Here is an 18,246-nt window from a genome sequence, read left to right as displayed (position 1 = left end):
ACAAGACCACGAACAGAGACGTATGAAAGATACGAAAATGAAAATGTTAGTTGCTCAGTCAGTTCCAGCTGACGGTCAGAAAAAGGGTATGACACAGTTAAATAATACGGCGGCTCCCGTTAAAGGGACATGCAACTATTGTAAACAGCCAGTCACTATGTGAATGAATGTACGGTTCTGAAATACAATATAGCAACAGGAAAAACTAAAGAGAGACCACGTCAGCCCAGACAGGACCAGGTCCAACACCAAGTTCAGCAACATATTCCACAGAACGCACAGCCAATGCCTGCTCCACAACAGACAGGACAGACAGTAGCGGTACCACATGCACAGCCCATTGCCGCGACACAGCAAGTTTCACATATGATGTATCAGTATGCACAATCTGACTACCCCGATTATCAGCGTTATTCATGAAACAGCCTAGAGAGGGAGGTTGGCTTGCCTCTCATTGAGGTTCCTGTAGATCAAGAGGGTCCTTATGTACATAGTCAAGTATTAGGAAAAGATAGAAAGTTTTTGATTGACACAGGGGCAAGTCGAACAACAATAAGTCACGACGAGGTTTCAGGGGCACCCCTCTCAGGCTCACAGAACGCTTCCCTTGGATTTTCAGGACAGCCCATTGTTAATGAAGTATCGAAACCTGTTCCCCTAGCAGTTGGTCCATTGTCACGTACTACAGACTTATTACTCACGAAGTCATGTCCAGAAAACTTGTTAGGTATCAAGACACTGAAAGCTCTAGGAGCTGTAATATGTTGTTCTCCGGAAGGAGTTAGACTGTTTTTGCGTGACTTTAAAGGTCACTATGTATTACGAGATTTTGATGTCAGATTGAAAAATGTACCAGAACATTTGTGGGCGAAAGGCCCAACTGATGTAGGTTGTATGCACATTACACCATACCGAGTTACACTCAAGCCAGGAGTTGTACTGCCCCGAATCCGACAATACAAGTTACCACCCGATGCTGTAGTGGCTTTACTGGAAATCATTGAAGAGCTCATTGCACAGGGAGTAGTTGTAGAAACCGACTCCAATTTATGTAATTCCCCTATCATTTCGATTCTTAAACGCACTGACCCGAATGCACCACCAGTTTATCGGTTGGTGATCGATTTACGAGAATTAAATAAGTGCATTGTGCCACAGTACCCTGTGTCCCCGACATCTCATCCTTATTGACTGCTATTGATTCAGAGGCGACGTTCTTTACTGTAATTGACCTCAAGAACGCCTTCTTCAGTGTCCCCATTGATCCGGAGAGCCAATACCTTTTCGGATTCTGTTTAAATGGCCGTAGCTTCAAATTTGCACGCGCACCTCAAGGATTCACAGAAAGCCCCAGCATCTACAGCCAAGCATTGAAAAGACAACTTGACAGTATTCACATGCCAGTTAACACTGCCCTACTGCAGTACGTCGATGATCTGTTGATCACCGCTCGTAGCGAACCTGAATGTGAACATGCATCACTGACGGTTTTGCATTTCTTAGCTGACAAGGGACACAAGGTGTCCCCTTCAAAGTTACAATTCTGTGTTCAGCAAGTGGTGTACCTTGGGCACTTGCTGTCCAAGAGGGGGAGACAGCTAACACCTGACCGCATCGAGTTAATTGCACACTTACCGCAACCCAAGACACAAAAGGAAGTGCGGGCCTTCATTGGCCTCACCTATTACTGCAGGCAATGGATTCCCCAATACGCATTTATAGCCAAACCACTTATACAGTTGACAACACAGGAGGCAGCGACTTCGACTGTCCTCCCTTGGACTCAGGAACACACACAGGCTTTTGATGAATTAAAGAAAGCATTATGTCAAGCACCAGTTTTAGCAACACCATGTTACAGCAAACCTTTTACACTTTTTGTTACAGAACGTGATGGCACAGCATTATCTGTCCTCACACAAGACCAAGCAGGTTCACATAAACCGTGTGCTTATTTTTCGAGTACATTAGACCCAGTAGCCCAGGCTCTGCTGTGGAAACTTAATACGGTTTGGTGAACATTATCTGCGCCATCTTCCCTTTTGCCCCGATTCCTTTCTTCGCCGCACACGCCCACCACATTAGCTGCCTCGACCAGAACCACCTTCTGCACACCCCTGACCCCCAGCACGGCTCTCCACCTACACAAGCACCCCCACACACTGATCACCCCCGCTTTCACATGCCTTGCGCGTAAGCGGCAGTCATTTTGAGCACCATGGCCCCTCTGCCCCTCGCTGATAGCCAGCGCGTCTCTCTCTCGCTCTCTCTCTCTCTCTCTCTCTCTTAACCTCACAGACATCCCCCCCGCACGCTGGCAACCCCCTTGCTCTCCTTGGGTCATAAACCCCTCTTCAGCGCAGATCTGCCTCAGAATCCCATCCTGTTCCCAGCGCGACACCTCCCTCCATTCCTTTCATAGTCTCAGGCGCTTTGATGCAAACCCCCTCTTTCCTGTGTGCCCGTCTGTCTTCCTTGTTCCCAAGCCACCACCTGGCCCTGCGGATACTGTTTATTACTCCGTACTGTAGGAAGCCTCCCCTCCCCATCAAAAGACCCCCAAGCCGATCAAAGCCCCCACCCTACGAGATCCGATCAAACTTCACACATTCCGTGAATCGGCGGAATGTCCTGCTGCGCGATAATCATCACCTGTTGTGACCGGGGTGGGGAATTCAACTGTAAATGTATGTGGGAACGGGCCTGAGGGGGAGATTACGAGGATGTTCTTTCATATATCTAAGTGTTGCAAGAATGTGTTACGTGCAATAAAGATCATAAACCCGAGTATAAGAGGCCAGGCCTCAGAGATGCAGGTAGAGCACCTCGTGACGATACTTGCTGTCTGAATTGATGTGTTCTCCTCCGGAGAGAATAAACCCTCGTTTCCTGCCTTTCAGTCTCCAGCGCCTGCTTCTTCGTTGAGTAAATATTGGTGGGTCATAGAGGCGATACTGCCGGGCAACACAAAAAGGGTCTTTGGTTACTGGTTGTCTACGACCCCTTTTACACTGCCTGCGTGCTTAAAATCAGTTGCAGCAACAGCCTTAGCAATCCAACAAAGTGATTCCATAGTGTTAGGACATCCCCTGACAGTACAAGTTCCACACTCTGTGGAAGTTCTTTTAAACAGAACACAGACTCAACACTTGACTATAGCACGACTGACAGGTTACGAATTGACATTGTTCCAGCCACACATAGAAATCAGACGCTGTAATATACTCAATCCTGCCACATTGTTACCTTCGAACATTACAGATCCAGCTCCACATGACTGTATAGAGATCATTAATGCAGTAACAAAGCCCCGACGAGACTTGACAGATGTTGCACTGACTAACCCAGACCTGACACTTTACGTGGATGGTTCATGTATGAGAACAAGCACAGGAGAATTAGTGGCCGCATATGCAGTGACCACTGAAACTGAAGTCAAAGAAACACACCGTATTGATACACTGTCGGCTCAAGCAGCAGAGCTCATTGCTCTGACCCGAGCTTGTATAGTAGCCAAGAACAGGAATGTTAACATATACACAGATTCACGTTATGCATTTGGAGTCGTACACGACTTCGGTGTACTCTGGCAGGAAAGAGGTTTCTTGACCTCTCACGGAGCCAAAATCCAACATGGTCCCCTCATTCAAGAATTATTGGAAGCAATATATTTGCCATCAGCCATAGCTATCATGAAGTGCAAGGCACATACTAAAGTTACAGATACTATTTCCCAGGGTAACGATCTGGCCGATCGTACCGCGAAACACACAGCTCTGACTCATACACATGCAGCTGACATGACAAAGACAATAGTTCCGACACCTACACATTGCATGACAGTTAAGGATCCCGCACTAGATGTAATTGACATACAGACACATGCTACTCCAGACGAAATCAAGAAATGGACTGAACTAGGAGGGATCCAGACAGATCAGGGATGGATGACGAAGGGAAAAGCCACATGGTTTCTCCCCGACTCTATGGTTCAAGTTATGATCAACACTGCACACAGTCCAGCACACTTGGGAGAAAAAGCCATGTTAGACAGTTTACAGAATCTCTGGTACAATAAACATTTACGAGCAGCAGCAAAACAGAAAGTGCGTACTTGCATGATCTGTTGTCAGTTCAACCCAGGTAAAAGCATTCCTGTAGAGCAAGGTGGATTCAATCCTCCCGATCACCCTTTTGAAGTCCTCCAGATGGATTATATCCAGATGGAACGATGTCGAGGATTCAAATATGTCCTTGTAGTCGTATGTGCACTTTCCCGTTGGACAGAAGCATATCCAGTTCCAGATTACACTGCTTCGACCACTGCCAAACAGTTGGTTCGTGAATTCTTCCCACGGTACGGTTTGCCTCGTGTCGTGTATTCAGATAATGACCAACCATTCTCGTCCGAGTTAATGAAGCAGGTATCACTCCTGCTAGGATATCAGTGGAAGTTCCACTGCGTCAGACATCCCGAGGCAGCAGGCCTCGTGGAACGCCACAATCAGACACTGAAAACACGTCTTGCTAAGATTTGTGCCGAGAAAGGGGTAGACTGGATAGTCGCCTTGCCAGTTGCATTGTTTTACATGAGAATGGTTGCACACTCTAGAACAGGGCTATCCCCGTATGAGGTGGTCTTTGGTAGGCCACCGAATATGTGGGGGACGCCTCTGCCTCGTAAAATAACCGATGTTGATAGTAACATGTTGACAGATTACCTTGCCTCCTTGATGTCTGCACTACACTCGTATAGTGGAAGAGTGCGCCAAGTTAGCCCAAGCGCATTTAGGTGCCCCAGGTTCTGACCCGGGCTCCTCTGGGGGTGACCCACCTGCTCCCAAGAGAACTTGCAAGGAGGGACGCTCGGGGGGGGGGGGTGCAGGGTGTGGATAGGGATGCCTTTGAGCGTCTGCGTGACGCTTTTTTGGCGAAGGCAACCAACCCCACCCCTGCGCCGCCTCCGGCATCAGCTCCGTCGGGGTCTTTGGGAACGGCTCCTTCATCCCCGGGGGAGAGGTCTCCGGTTGATTCAGATGACGATGAGGGTTCTGTTCGGTCTTGGCGGCCGTCAGGCTCCGCCGTCGAGTTGCCCCAGGACAGCTCGGGCATGTTGGACCCGGATGAGATTATTCATCCACGGTCGGCTGCCTGGGTACAAGGTGGCGAAGTTTGTGGCAGGGCGCCTCCGGAAACCCTTAGAGAAGGAAGCAAGGAGCTGTCTGCGAGGAGTGCCCGCGGCCCACGTTAGAGGGGGAGGTCGCTCTGACTCCAGAACTGGATGCCAAGATGGCTACGTTTATGGCTAAATTTGTCAGGGATCCGCGCAAGGGCATAGACCGGTCCTGGCGTAGCTGTCAGGACAAGTTGCTGGACGCCATAGGTCCTATAACTAAGATTCTGGACATGGCGGAGGAGGCAAAGGTGTCAGGAGCAGCCATATCTCCCGAGGTTCTGTCAAATTGGGCGCAAAGGGTCGTCATCTTCTTGGGGAATGCCAATTGCGCCCTCTCGACGGAACGTCGGCGTTCCCTCTTGATAAAGTTGGACCCGAAGCTGGGTGATATGTCCTCCTCGGAGGCAGGGGCAGTAGCCCAAGGGGACCTGTTCAGGGATCCGTTCATAAAAGAATTGGACAAGTTTGTTTCAACCTTCACATCCCTTGATAAGGCCCGGTCCAGCATCAAGCGGGTATTTCAACAACGTTTTTCCTGGGGGGGCGGTCGCGGTAGGGGCCACGCGACCGGCCGCGAGGTCAAACTTTTGCCAACAAGGGGCAAGGCTCCGGACGAGGTCAATAGAATACCTCAGCCAACTTTACAAACTTCTACCCGACGAGAGGCCAGCGCTTCAGGGGACGAGGCGGTTACAATAACAACGCCGGCAGCAATACTTCCAATGGTAAGTCTTATATCGACGGACCAGGTTAAAATTGGCGGCTAGCGGCTTTCCCAGAGGCTTGGGCAGCAATTACTGCAGACGCATGGGTCCTTCAGACCGTGCGAGGGGTTCATATAGAGTTCTACGATCAACCCCAACAGATGAACCCTCCTCGCCCAGTAGTTTTTTCTTTGACCGATGCGCAGTTGATCGACAAGGAGGTCTCAGAGCTACTCCGCAAAGGGGCCACTTGTCGATCAACTCATCATTCCTCGGGGTTCCTCAGCAATATCTTCCTTGTGGAGAAAACGGATGGGGGCAAACGGCCGGTCATCAACCTCAGGGAATTCAACGGCTGGTTAACGTACCAGCATTTCAAGATGGAGGGGATCCATCTTCTTCGGGATGTACTCCTCCAGAACGATTGGATGGTCCGTTTGGACCTGAAGGACGCCTACCTGGTGGTTCCTATTCATCCACTGCATCGCCGGTTTCTTCAGTTCGTTTGGAACGGTCAGGTGTTAAAGTTCACCGCCCTTCCATTCGGACTTTCCTCCGCCCCGTGGTGTTTTACCAAGCTCCTACACCCGGTGGTGGAGGTCCTGCAGAGCCACGGTATCAGGATGATCGTATATTTGGACAACATCCTCTTGATGGCTCAGTGCCCCGAGAAGCACAGACTTCAGCTTCACAAGACTGTATCCTTACTACAGGGGCCAGGTTTCGTCATCAACAAAGACAAATCAGTGTTATCTCCGTCCCAGTGCATGGTGTTCCCGGGATTCGTCGTGGACTCGCTCAAAGCCTCCTTGAGTCTTCCGTCCAGGAAGGTAGCCAAGATTCGGCATGTCTTGCGACAAACAATGGTAAAATCACACACTTCCCTGCGTCAGATCGCCAGGGTTGTGGGACTCCCGTCTTCTTCCATTCAGGCGATTTTTCCGGGGCCCCTCCATTACCGGGCCCTTCAACGCCTCAAAGCGCACCATCTCAGGAGAGGCGTGTCTTACGATCAGTTGGTTCCCCTCACGGAAGAAGTGAATGGGGAAATGGCCTGGTGGCTCACTCATATGGAGGCCTGGAACGGTCGGGCGATCTTCGGTTCGGCTCCGGACCTGGTGATAGAGTCCGGCGCCAGCAGGTTGGGCTGGGGCGCCCGCTGCGGGGAATTTTTCCACAGGCGGCGCTTGGTCGTCCACAGAGCAGGAGTTGCACATAAATTGCTTGGAGCTTCTGGTGGGGTCCTTTGCGGTTCGTTGCTGGACCAGGGACTTGGCGAGCTCGTGTGTTCTCCTGCGGATGGACAATGTTTCAGCCGTCCGATATGTCAATCACTTGGGCGGTCCAAGGTCGAGAGCATTGGCGAATCTCGCAAAAGATTTGAGACTATTGTCTCGCCCATCATGTATCCGTGACAGCGGAATCCTTACCGGGCCCGGCCAATCAGGTGGCCGATTGGCACTCCAGACATCTCTTGGACTCCAGTGTTTGGAAACTGGATGTTCGAATCTTCCAACGACTGTACGATCTTTGGGGTCCGTTCTCGGTGGACCTTTTTGCGTCCCGTTTGGATTATCAGATCCCGCAGTTCTTCAGCTGGAGGCCGGATCCTCTCGTGGAGGCCACGGAAGCTTTTCTCCAAGATTGGAGTCAAGAGAAATCGTACGCGTTCCCGCCCATTGCAATGATCGTGCGGATGGCGGCCCAACTTCGCCGCCAGGGAGCAGAGCTGGTGGCGGTGACGCCCGTTAGGGGATATCAAGTTTGGTTTCCAGTTCTTCTGGAACTTTCTTGGGATTCTCCAATCCTACTCCCCCAGTTTCCCGACCTTCTTCTCAATCCGGAAGGGGAACCTCACCACCTACTAACGCAGGGAACTCTCCGCCTCATGGTGTGGCGGCTTTCAGGCGACGTTGGTCGCTCCCAGGCCTATCGAGATCGGCTGAGAATCTCTTGTCAAAGGCGCGGGCACCCAGTACCACAAAGGGATATCTATCCGTTTGGACCAAGTGGGTGCGTTGGTGTTTGACGGTATTTGGATCCCTTGGTCGCAGGAATCGTGCCAATTCTGAATATTTGGGCGGAATTGGCCTCTGACGGTCTAGCATACCGCACCATTAATGCAATGCGTTCTGCGATCTCAGCAGCTCATGAGCCGGTGGAAGGGACCCCAGTTGGGGAGCACCCTTTCATATGCAGGCCATCGCGTGGGATTTGGCATTCATTACCCCCGGAACCGCGATATTCAGTTCTTTGGGACGTCAATGCCGTTCTAAATCTCTTTCTTTCATGGCAGCCTAACAAGTATCTATCTTTGAAAGAGTTGTCGGCGAAACTAGCCATGCTTTTGTGTTTGGTGTCTTGTCGGAGGGTCTCGGATGTGCGGGCCCTCGACAATTCAGCGAGAGTTTTTGCTCCGGACGGTGTGACCTTTACAGTGGGCTGTCGAACTAAGTCCGCATCTCGGACGATCTCTTATCCTGCCTTTGTAGATACGATACACCCAAGTTGTGCGTAGTGCAATGCCTCAAGGCGTATGAGGAAATGACAACAGAACTTCGCCCTCCGGGCGAGAGACAATTACTCATTGCTTTGCGAAAGCCACACAAGGCTGTATCCTCCCCCACTATTGCTAGGTGGGTGCGTTGGGTCTTACAAGAAGCAGGCATTGACGTGAAGCAATTTGGAGCTCACTCAGCTAGGGGAGTGATGGCTTCGGAGGCTTTTTCTTTAGGTGCTCGCCTGGAGGACCTGATGCGTGCGGCAGACTGGTCCTCGGACTCTACTTTTAAGAGGTTTTATTTCAAGCATTTGGTCGTAAGTAAGCTTTGAACTAGCATAATCAGAAGCCTCCGGTCCTGACATAGAATCGAAATTTGGCTAGCATAGTAACGTTAAGTTTCAATTCTATTAAGGACATGGAGGCGAGTATTATCCCTCCCAGAACTTTCTGGGGTAAGATTCCCGCCCGTACTGCAGTAAGTAACCAGGTTTTGGTTTCCGTAATGCTTTGCATTCTTGTGGTAGTCATTAATTTTGCAGTTGATTTTGAACTGTTCAAGTGAGACTGAATCTCGTTTGTTTCAGCGTGTAGTTTCGGTTACAACGCTTACACTATTGTGTCTCTTCCGCTAGGGAATGAAGGTTCCAAGCAGGACTGAGGAGAAGTCGGCATGACTCGCGCGAAGAAAGAGGGAGAGTACACAAGATGGACACCCTATCTAGTCGCCATGGACACTGTGAAAGGACTGTTACTACTCTGGATATGATGGGATTTGTAGTCTGGTTATGTTAAAACCATGTTTATTTTCTGAGATTAAATGCTTTTTCCTGTGTTTGGGACATATAAGCATTTTTTGTGGAGCTTTTCTGGGCTGCTGTGTTTGGTAATATAATAAACAGCGAAGAAGGAAAAGCATAATCCTCGCCTCCGTGTCCTTAATAGAATTGAAACTTAGCGTTACTATGCTAGGCAAATTTTGATTCACTCGCATAGGAGGCATCAATGTTTTCATTAAATTAATAATCCTACCAGGTAATTCTGCAACTAAAGCGTCAGGTTTGGCACCTCCTACCGGTCGACCATCTCCAGCAGCAATGTTAGCCCATGTATCTCCTAACTCCTGTGCATGATTCTCATGACGAATCTTCGCCCACAAAGGTTGAGGAACTACATTACCCAACAACATATCTATGTCAGCTAAATTCATAACACATGCATCAACTGTTTGGGACAACTCCTTGTAGTACCCAGCAGGATTCTTACGGAGGTCAGGCAAGGTCAGCTTAAGAGCCAAGACCTCTGCTGTCTTCCAAGGAACATGTACCCATACACGCTGAAAATGCGCTGGTACAGCTGGGGGATTGTTATTCACACCAGCAGCTACTGCTTCATGCCATACTGGGGGAACTTCTCTCATAGGGTACTGCTTCACTTTCCTCCTAAAAGAAGGATCAGGTTCAAACAACGATTGAGAAGAAAGTTTACACCTAAACGCAAGAAGCGTCTCTACCACTTCCTCAACATCGGGACCCACTATCGTCCCTTTAGCAAATTCAGACTGAACATCAAGCACTTCCTGCGGGATCAGACCCAACTCATCTTCCCATTCTTCACGAAGGAAAGTACACATTACATCAAAAACATACCTCTGCTTAGGCGGATCCCACTGCAAGAAAACATCCATAACTGCTTGTAAATCATACCTAGAAGCATTCAAAACCCATCTACGAGCCAAGAGATCACAACACTACCCACTCTTCGGGACCAGGAAGCTGGCTACGACTCTTACGTTCTGAAACCGGGGTCATATTCAGTGACCCAAAGAATGGAGACAAAAGACTAACAACAGTCTCAGACACCCGTTTCTGAGCAGAAGGAGAAGTAGTCGATATAAGAACAGGAGACGAAGTGTTTTGAGGAGACAAAGACATAGAATCAGTAGAAAAAGAAGTCAAAGGCACAGGAGAAGAAGGCAAAGGAGTTGGAGGCAAGACTGGTAGCAAAGCTGGCGGCCCTAGAGAAGGCTGCGCCAATGGAGAAAGAACCAACTGTGGAATAGCAGCTGGCAGCTGAGCAACACCAGGGGGTTGAACAACTGGGGGTTGCTGAGGTGCTGTAGCACTCTGCACATAAGGGGGTGGTAATCTCAACAAATGTGACATCAAAAGGATCCTTTTCAGGGTTATTTGTCGCAATCGAAAGAAGAGGTGGCAAAACCGGATAACATTTGTCAATGGCCATGCAATGCTGTCTGACACCTCAATCGCACGATCTTCTTCATCTTCTTTAAACTGCCGAGCAGCTTGCATAATCTATATATTCTTCTCTTTCCTATCTTACTTTGCTTGCTTAATTTCTCGCTGTTTGGCTTCCTTACGCCAGAGGCGGAAAGAGTCAAACATCGCCGGCCGGGCTTTCTTCCTAAATAGCGCAACTTCTAGGTTATCTAAAACCTCTGATTCAAAACTACCATGTTGGGGCCATCGTAAGACACCCTCTTTCCTGGTGTAGCGGATCCATATTTCATTATACGTAATTGGACTCACGCCATGCTTTGAATAGAGCTCATAAGTTGGAGTTCCAATCGGAGGTATCGGACACGAATCCTCCAATCGGGAATCCCTGTTACAACTGCAACAAAACCATTTCCTAAATTTGCTAAGACCAGGCATCTTATAGTTCACTAATCTAGCTTCAAACTTCAAGGGGTTATCAACACAATATACTCTCAAATATATGAGCCCCTCGGCTTTGATTGTTGCAACGATCAAATTAAAGAAACCCAAGAAACCAAACAAAGTTGTGGGAGCGACCCACTTGTACTTAACCAAAATGTCTGTCACGCCACCAGAAAAGCGTCTATAGTCTCGCCTTACAAATCTTCACAAACGGGTCCAAGACATGGCAACAGTCAGGGCAGCAGTCCTTCGTAGCCGTCGGACAGGGGAAGCCTTGCAGTAAAGACCTTCGGTCCACAGTCGACATGCAGGGGTCGATGAAGTGGGGGCCCTCCTCCAGTATTTCCTCACGAAGCTCCTCACGATCTTCAGGCTTGGACCGGTACCACTGAAGACGCCCTACGTTGGGCGCCAGTTGAAGAACCGGGTTTCTAAACCCAGCGGCACCAGGGACACGCCCAAAGTCTTCAGATTCCCCTGTCTTGGTATACAGAGACACAGAATACTTCTGGGTGGCGTCAGAGACCAAATTTATGAGCTGCAGCTAGTAACAGTAATCTCAGCAATACAACACGGTGTACAACTCAAGAAACTGTTCAATTTTTTTAAGGCAAGACATCCCTTTTTTATCCCAAAATTCACAATACGAGTACACACCCATTGCGCAAAATTCTAACCAATAAGGTACATACTCAAACAAAGTATCACATAGCAGAAACCCTCAGTTTACGTTGCCCAAACCCACAAGTTAATTATTAGGAATGTCCCAAATCCAATCTTCACAAGCCTGACAAACCCATAATTGAAAGCACAATGCATGTAATGAAAGCGCATAGGAAAGGAAACAATGACAGATAACGAGCAAGTGTAAGGAACCTAAAAGTTAGCGATGTCCTGAACCTTGATTCGTAATCTCAGACCACAATCTACCAAGGAAATTGGTTTAGCGAGGTCGTTTCTGATGGAGGGGCCAGTTTCTTACAATGCACCTTAAAGTCAAGAAAAAGCCTAGTTAATAAGTGTATGAACAGCGAAGCTCATGCAACTTCGTTCGTTCGGTTACCTCCACGGACCTACTTGATGGCAACACAAGATGGAGTCACAAACAAAATGGAACCCATGTTCGAAAACGAAGTCTCTGAATGCGTAATGAACTCGCTAGTTAACGTGACGAATTCACTCCATATTAGCCGCACTCACTAAATATGGTTCGACATCACCAAAATCGTGACGGAACCATGACCTCACAAGGCAAGTCAGAATTTCACAGAACCTCAATAATGGGAGAGTTTTTCTGTAGGTCCTCCCATCCCTGAAACGATGGGCCTCCCTGGAGGAAAAGGGGATGTTTTATGAATTTTAGGAAGGGAATATAGACAAAGAAAGGATGGTCTGATGACTTTCAAGTATAGGTGTTCGTCATTTTCTTGAAGTCCTTGCACATGCCACTCATCTAGATGTTTGTTGGTGAGGATGGTGAGAGGACCTATGGGATTGTAGTCAAGTGGTTCATAGCAAGTGGTGTCAGCAAGTTGAGTGAGGATTTCTTGGTGATAGTCTACCGTGTCCATGACTACCACGTTTCCCCTTTTATCAGCTTCTCTGATAACGATGTCCTAATCAGTGCTCAGTGACTTGAGTGCCAAACGTTCATTCCTAGTTCGGTTGTCGTGTGCCCTGTGTCTGCCAGGGTTGATTTTTCTCTCATAGTTTTCGATATCTTCCAAGACCAAATTATAAAATGTGTCAACTGAATTACCTCCTGGTAATGTAGGAGTCCATGAGGATTTATTCTTAAGCCCACTGGGCATGGTCTGATTTGTCTCTATCTCAAGGTCATTCAAAAGGTTTTCAAAGGAGTTGGGTGGGTCGTCAAAATAAGTCAAAGACAAGAGCAAATGCGTTGCTTTTACATCATTGATGCTCGGTACGTTGAAACAGTTTCTATGGGATAGTGGTTGAGTGTTATTAGCGCACTCTGGAAGAACAGAGAAGTGTTTTTTAAGCTTGAGCCCTCTGAACTTGAATAGTTCTATTTTGACTCTACAAGGATCTCCTTGTTCGTGGGGGTTAAAACTCAAGCCCTTACTCAGGAGAGGGACCATGTTGTCATCTAGTTGTTTCGAAGAGAGATTGACCACTTGTACTTCTTTATTATTTGCTATTCTTTCTTCTTGTTCCATGATCTGAGTTTCTCCCTGTACTCGTCCTTTGCCTGCTCTCTTACCTCTCCGGGTTTTCTGTCTAATACGTTTGGTCGGAGATTATTTTCTTGCCTGATCGTTTGGATCTCACGTAAAAAATTGGTGGATGGCGCTGGTGTGGCAGTGCTGGGTGTTGTTACATCAGTAGAGGTAGTTTGGTTTTCAGTATCACGATCTGTATTAGGAATACTGCTCAGTGAAATGGAGCTGGAAGAAATGGTAGTTTTGTTAGATGTATCTGTGCGTGTGGTCTTATTAATTAGCTGGTCATATTTTCTCGCGAATGTGAAGACCCGTCCCTCGCGATAATCTGCTACGTCCCTTCTCAAATGTATCATCCAGATCATCAAAGGTCGGAAAGATTTGTGATCGTAGTCCTCTAGGGACTCTATTAAGTCTTAGATATTGCTTGAGAGTAGCGCTATCCCACCATCGGAATTCTCAGTTTTTTTCAATCTTTTCAATTTTATAAATTTCTCTTTTAAGCCTTCCTTGCGCTGTGGGTTTCCACTTATGGTAGCGGTGAAGATTGGGTGCCTTTAGATAAACTGTCAAATAGATCAGAGGCGATCTTTTCCCTATCCATATCAAGAGAAAGTGCAAGATAAAGTGTACCACTGAGGCTGCCTTACTGAGTCAAAGGATTTGCAAGTCCTGCAAAAAGTTTTTGGAGTATTCCGAAAATTATGGCGCTCATCAAGTAGCGGTTGGGTGTACAGTGAAGTAGATGATTGGGAGCGGTGCTGCTAGAACAAGGGAAAACCAACAAAACCCCTGTACAGGAGAGGTGAGGAAACCCCACCCACAACTTATTTATAAACACAAGCATTAGAGCACACGCAAGAAGTTCTTTACGGGGTAATCATAAGTGTCACAAGAAATACGAATGTTCACAAGAGTTTGTTGTTCTTTTTTGCTTTATAGGTGAAAAGTGGTTCTCCTTCGAGAGGAGATCCAGAGAACATGAACACAGCCGACTCGTGTTTCGTCACGGAGAGGGTGACAAACCGTGACTCATCAGGGCTGGGGGGATACAAAAAGAAGTGTACAGTACTGGTAGAATAGGTACAAGTCAACAAAAGGGCAGCTATAAACGCTAAGTGAGTGGAAAGAATACCTCCCGTAAGTGGAAACCAAAAGGGGGCAAAGGTGTAAAGGGACATAAATCGAGTGACTCCAAACGTTACAATAGTAAAATAAAAAACCAGAGTGTCCGTGACTGGCGATGTTGAACAACTATAGCTTCAACGAAAAAGAACACAAGGAAAAACACATGAAAGAAACAGGACGGTAAACGCATTAGCAGGTCTTCATTTGGGTTGCTAAAAAGAGGAAAGAACCTGTAATTGAAAAGGAGCAGGAGAGTGACTAATACTGGCTGAGTGAAGTGACGTGGGTGAGAATTTAGATTAGATACAAGATAAATAATACGTATTTAGGGGAAGCCAAAAGCAATACAGGATGCCTGGAGGATCTGTGTAAGTAAAAGGGTAAAGAAGACAAAATACACGAACCGAAACGTAGCCCAAGATAATACATATGATTATCGTAGTTTAAAGTACTTTTTTAGATTAGACATACGGTATGTTACAATTCCAACAACATTTTTTGCTAAGTAAGTACTGCGTGTGTTTAGAAGAAACAAAAAACTCAAGATGCCAGGTTGATCTGTGGAGAAAGGGAGAGCGAAATATATATACCCAGCAGATATGGCTGAAAACATATATAAGGTACTTTATCTTCTTTACTCTATACATTGCGATCACTATAAAAAGAGGTGTCATGCTTAATTAAGGTTGCGGAGTAACTGTTAGAAAGGGGTGAAAGAAACGCCAGTGAGAAGGCAATGGAAGAAGGAAGGACGAGGAGTGCAACCAAAGCCTATACGGAGGGCAAAAAAAGGGAAAATAACAAGTATGTAAAGCGCGATGGGACTAAGGTCTATCGTGCGTTGAAGGCAGGGAAATTACCTGAAAAGTGTATTAGAAGGGCGGGCTCTAGAAAAAACAGAAAACATAGTGTCACAATTATGTCAAGTATAAAAAGGTTCAGTTATGGCAGGACAATAAACCAAGGTGCAAAGAACTCACCGGGGGACCGGTGATAATTCCAACCCTGTCCTGGTCGAGTAAGTGCAATTGTGCCGGAAAGCGGCCAACACGTTTGTAGTAGACTTGGCTAAAGATTAAGGAAAGACGGGCGGGTACTGCCGTCCGTGTAGGAGAGACCACGAGGCCAGGTCTGAAGGAAAGAGGCCCGTAAGGAGGTCAGAGGCCAGATAGTCATGATTACGGGGGAATGATAGAGAGAAGCTCGTATGGAGGACAAAACGCTTACCTCCTGCCAACGTTGATCTAAGCAGCGGATCGTCGATCTGTTTACCGGATATGGAAACAGTAAAAGAGGCGTTGCATCTGCTATCTGTGGTGAAATGAGCGGTATGGACACTAGACTGCTAACTTACCGAAAAGGAAGTGCATTGAAGGGCCGATGACAACAAAAAGGGACTTAATGCCGAAACCGGAGGAATAATTGACGTTCTCCCGTTCTGTGACGAAAGAGCATAAAGATGTAGGAAGGGAACGATGTTGTGTAATTGTGGTATCCCCTTGGGATTGTGTATCCCTGGCTTCGGCAGGCTCCGTAGGTCCTGCCTATTGGACACCTTGGACGAGCCCCCAAGCAGGCCCGCCCACCTCAGGAGAAGGCAGCCTCGGTTCTAGCAGGCAGGAGCAGCTGCGCACCGAGCCGAGCAGTAATATGCATATCTATCAGCTTTCAAGCTTACTGGGGCACGCGAAAAGGGTGTCAATATATAACATAACTCTTTCATTTCTTTACTCTGCCATGACCTCTGTCTGACTATTTGAACGGACACCCTCGAGATATTAACTACTTGTAAAACAAAGGAGAAAAATAACAGGATAGCTCGAATGCAAAACGAAACGAAAACATTACTTTAAGGAAATAGAATGAAATCAATATGAGTTAAACATAATTAAAAGGGAGATGACAGTTTCACAGTAATGGGAAATCACGGAAATAATGCAAACATTAAACAGGGAACAAGGAATAATTTCAGGATTGGAAAAGAGCAGAGAGAATGCATGAGAGAAAGTGGAGAAAAAAACATTTTGGCTTTTTAATAAACAACATACTCAAAGCCTTAAAGATAATATATGGAAAGAAGAGCCTGTGCATGAGCTGGACCTTGAAAATATTTGAATTAACATTTGTTCGCTTTGACATTAATAGGTCACATGACAGCGCTGCACTGAGAGGTACTTCTTAAAAGTGATAGGGGCAGATTTACAAGCCCCTTGAGCCTCTTTTACGTTGCGGTTGCGTCACTTTTGTGACGCAGCGACGGCCCAAAAGATGCGCCATGCTGCGGGGTATTTACAACGTGACGCATCTGGGAGATGCGTCACGTTGTAAAGCCCTGAGCCAGAAGTAGGGGTTCCTGCGCGGGGGGGGGGAGGGGGGGCGTTCCGGCGCAAGAACGACTTCCAAAAATGACTGAGTGAAATCTAAAAGATTTCACTAAGTCACTTTTGAGCCCATGCTGCGTCAAAACCCTGCGCCTGCTTGAAGCAGGCGTAAGGCTTGACGTAGCATTGTAAAGATAGGAACCCCCAGAGCATTGCTGGAGCTGCGACTCAAATCCAGCAATTTGCCGCCTTTACGGCACATATGCGTCATGCATCTGTGCTGTTTTTTCCCCATGGTGCGCCGCATTGTAAATGCTGTGTATCCATGGCGGCGGAGCCGTGGCGCACAATAACTGGTGCATCTCTGTTGATATGCAGGGATGCGCCAGTTATTGTAAATCTGCCCCCGTTCCTTCAACATAGATTTAGAACCATTTCTCTCCACCCTTAAACTGGTGACAGTGCCATGAGTAAAATAAGAGGCAGGGTAGTTTTTATTTGAACCCTGTCTGTGTCCTAGATCACTATCAAGTAGCATTATGGTCTATTAAATCAATCACAGTAGGCTTTTGTGCAGCTGGTATTCTGAAATCATATATTTGAAAGTGCTATGCCTAAGATCACAAAATGTAAGCAGGGAAGCCGTGATTTATCCAGGTTTTCTGGTTTCACTTTTGTGAAAATCAGTCACTAAATGGGTATAATGTTGTCCCCTTATTATGTTAAGGCTTTGTTTTGACCTCTTTGAACAATTTTCTGCAATTTTTATATAACGCAAACTCAACCCCTAAGATACTGGAGCGCTTTATATCAGCAATATTGACATTAAACATGGTCACGTTTCTTTTGACATGGGTAGGTTAAGTGATTTGCCTAGAAGCAGGTGTTGAGACTTGAACCTGGTTACTCAGTTACAATGCCGACAGCTCTGGCCGTAAATGTCAGGGTAGAGCAGAGATGAGTAGAAGGGTACAGGATTTGGGGCCTGCTGCCTGTGATCTGGGTCAAGCATAGCCGTCTTGGTTTCAGATTGCGTATGTGTGACATTATCATAATTTCAGTGTAATTATGAGTGACATTCAACAACCATGAGTGACACTTTCTCACGAGCAAAATCAAGCAATGAAATGAGGGAAACATATAAATATCAGGAAAGACACCAATGGGGGCGTGGCTGCAAGATGGCCGCACTCTAAGTGGGCTCTGCCGGCCAAGCCCAAGATCTGTTAAAATCCTGCAGACGACGGCCTTCTCAATAGTTGCAACTGGTGCACCCTGTTAGATCCTCACCAGCGGCATCGCTTAGAGCTGTTTTCACCTCCCGAGATCGTTCACGGACTGGAAGCTGCAGCCCGTCTGAGGCGCTGGGATTACACCTCATGGGCCAGCGGGGGCCCGACCACTTCGCTTCTGCTGACAGCGGGGCTGCCTGGGGCTCCGTGCAGCCGTAGGGTTGATGGTGGGTTTTCGCTGCCATCCGGTGAGTGTTGCCGCGACCGGGGGCTCTCTGTGGCGGGACTGGGGGCGCATGCGCTGAACTGCCTTGCCCG

At 47.4% G+C, this 18,246-nt stretch overlaps 1 protein-coding gene across 6 annotated transcripts in view; it reads right to left on the bottom strand.

The window, feature by feature from the left end:
* Positions 1 to 18,246, bottom strand: part of LOC147698511 (UPF0690 protein C1orf52 homolog B-like) — a 273,572-nt gene that overhangs the window by 30,118 nt on the left and 225,208 nt on the right. Inside the window, exon 1 of one of the 6 annotated variants that reach the window (XM_086935101.1) lies at positions 15,730 to 15,850. The exons of 2 other annotated variants lie outside the window; for them this stretch is intronic. The gene's annotated coding sequence lies outside the window, so the exon portion shown is untranslated. 3 more of the 6 variants (XM_086935100.1, XM_086935102.1, XM_086935104.1) reach the window with 3 other exon arrangements.

Source organism: Lissotriton vulgaris, chromosome 8 (assembly GCF_964263255.1).
Source record: "Lissotriton vulgaris chromosome 8, aLisVul1.2, whole genome shotgun sequence".
Lineage (NCBI taxonomy): Eukaryota > Metazoa > Chordata > Amphibia > Caudata > Salamandridae > Lissotriton > Lissotriton vulgaris.
The sequence above is the reverse complement of the archived record's forward strand: the minus strand, read 5'-3'. Positions and strand labels throughout refer to the sequence as shown.